The sequence below is a fragment of the Triticum aestivum genome, chromosome 2B (genome assembly GCF_018294505.1).
Source record: "Triticum aestivum cultivar Chinese Spring chromosome 2B, IWGSC CS RefSeq v2.1, whole genome shotgun sequence".
In the NCBI taxonomy this organism is placed as follows: Eukaryota; Viridiplantae; Streptophyta; class Magnoliopsida; order Poales; family Poaceae; genus Triticum; species Triticum aestivum.
The window spans coordinates 168,185,737-168,188,482 of NC_057798.1; the positions used below are offsets into that span (position 1 = coordinate 168,185,737).

The 2,746-nt window shown below is 61.6% G+C and overlaps 1 pseudogene; it reads left to right on the forward strand.

Moving 5' to 3' along the window:
* Positions 1-1,084: 1,084 nt before the first annotated feature.
* On the forward strand, positions 1,085-2,746 carry LOC123044126 (15-cis-phytoene desaturase, chloroplastic/chromoplastic-like; annotated as a pseudogene).

Consider the following 2,746-nt stretch of genomic DNA (forward strand, 5'->3'; position numbering starts at 1 on the left):
CGTTGGATCCGAATTTGATCCGATGGCGCGCAACACGACTCTCTCCTACACAACCTGACTCCTGAGCGCAACACACATCAAGTTGCAAACATGGGTCATGGCTGATATTTTGGGTTGCTTAGGTCCATCAACTGATCGGTATGCTCGCTCTGCCGCCACGAGTGTTTGCCACGTACTCCTTTCTATTGGCGAAGAAAGTGAGTAGTCCTCCTTATCTTCTCGCTTGTCTTTTTATTTCTCCAAACTCATTGGGAGCTCGATATGGAGGAGTTGGTGGGCTATTGCGGGACAATGAAGGTAATGCATGGTCATACTGCGGCTGTTGGTGATCCAGTGTCGCGATCTTCAAAGGCGGCATGGCCTGACTGGGTCACCAAAGAAGCGGGAGTCGGTGAATGGTCATGGACGGCGGCAAGGTCGACATCTGACTCGGACCTATCGTGCAACGACATGGGTGAGTGTTTTTCAAGTATTCTTTAGGGAGCCTTCGAGTTTAGCGTGGGGGTAGCGAGACGGTGACGTTGATGCTCTCCCACTCTTTTCTCATTCCATTGGTGTGTGTACCATCGGTGATGGGTGTGTGAAGCCGTGTCTTCGGCGGGTCTTCCGGGGTACAGCCGGTTTAGGTTTTTGATGGATCTGTGTGGATTCTGCCGACGTTAGTGGTCCTCAGAGTTTCTGCAAATCCTTGTCGATGTTTTCTTCTTCGGGGTGGCGGTAGCTTTGCAGATGGTTGTCGTGGGTGTCTCCTAGTCTGCATCAATGACTTCTCAACCTGCTTCTACAAGTTCCTGGGTTTAAAAAAGTTTGCTCCGCCGCGGCGGAAGCCCAGAGGCAACATTGAGTTATGCTCACAGCCTCGCCGATGGATGCAGAAGAAAAAAGACTTCGGCACCCCAAAATTTTTAATGTAATTTTATCTTTTTGTATGAGTGTGTTTACAAGGATCTACGATACTTAATATATGAATGAGGGCCTTTTCGAAAGAAAATAACACTCCAAGAAAAATAGTGGCACGTCATCCTGTCTCTAAACTCTGTTTGTCGTTGGCACTCGGCATCGCGGCGGAGAGGATAACACCCACATGGCCACGAGCCTGCCCTGCACCCAGTCGACAAACACCCACCCACATTTCCGCTAGCGGACCCACTATGGCCACAGCTCCATCCAAACGCCAGGTCCACGCGACGTATCACCATATCCACAACTCCATGGACAACCGCCTACACCTCCCAAACCGTACCCCGCCACGATTCCCCGTTTCTGCCCGGTCTCTTCCCGCCACTCGCCGCAACCGCAACCGCAACCCCCATGCGCGTCCACGCCGCCCACCTCCTCGTCCCCGCGCCTCCCACGCCCCGCCGCCATGCCACCCTCCGGTTCGCCGTCTCCGCCGCGGCGACATCGGTGAACGTGAACCAGGCCGACAAGCAGGCCGTCATCGTCGGCGGCGGGCTTGCGGGCCTCGCGGCGGCCACCCACCTGGCCTCCCTCTCCGTGCCGTTCACGCTGCTGGAAGCCTCGGACCGCGTCGGCGGCCGCGTCGCCACCGACGAGGTCGACGGGTACCTGCTCGACCGGGGCTTCCAGATCTTCCTCACCGCGTACCCGGAGTGCCAGCGCCTCCTCGACTTCCAGGCGCTGCGCCTCCAGCCGTTCTTCCCCGGCGCACTCGTATATATCGGCGCCGGCGAGGGCGGGTCGCCGTTCCACATGCTCTCCGACCCGTTCCGCTTCCCCATCCGCTCCCTCTCCTCCGTCTTCTCCCCTGTCGGCACCCTTCCCGACAAGCTCCTCGTCGGCATCACCCGGCTCCGCGCGGCCGCCACCCCGGACGACGTCATCGTCTCCTCGCCGGAGACGACCACGGCGACGCATCTGGAGAAGCTCGGGTTCTCGCCGTCCATCGTGGAGCGGTTCCTGCGGCCGTTCCTCGCGGGGATATTCTTCGACCCGGCGCTCGACACGTCGTCCCGCCTCTTCGAGCTCGTGTTCAAGCGCCTCGCCCTTGGTGACAATGCCCTGCCGGAGGCCGGCATCGGCGCCATCGCCGGGCAGCTCGCGGACCGCCTCCCCGCGGGCTCCGTTCGCCTCAACGCCCGCGCCGCCGCCGTCGACCCGTCATCCGGCGTGACGCTCGACACCGGCGAGACCGTGTCCGGCGAGCTCGGCGTCATCGTCGCGGTCGAGCAGCCGGAAGCCGAGAAGCTCCTGCCGCAGCTACCTACGAGACCCAAGAACAAGAAGGCGGCCGAGAGGAGCACCGTGTGCCTCTACTTCTCCGCGGACCGCGCGGCGGTGCAAGAACCCGTGCTGCTCCTGAACGGGTCGGGCAAGGGGATCGTGAACAACATGTTCTTCGCGACCAACGTGGCGCCGTCGTACGCGCCGGCGGGGAAGGTGCTGGTGTCCGTGTCGCTCGTGGGCTCCTTCGCCGGCCGGGAGGACGCGGAGCTGGCCGGTGAGGTTGTCCGGGAGCTCGGCGGGTGGTTCGGGGCGGGGGAGGTGGCGTCGTGGGCGCACCTGCGGACGTACCGCATCGGCTTCGCGCAGCCGAACCAGACGCCGCCCACGGAGCCAACGGGGCGGGACCCCAGGATCGGCGACGGCGTGTACGTGTGCGGTGACCACTGGTGCTCCGCCACGTTCGACGGCGCGATGGTGTCCGGGAGGAGGGCGGTCGAGGCCCTGGTCAAGGATGGAGGGCTGTCCCAATCCTTGAGCTGAGGAAAATGGCTTCTGTCCG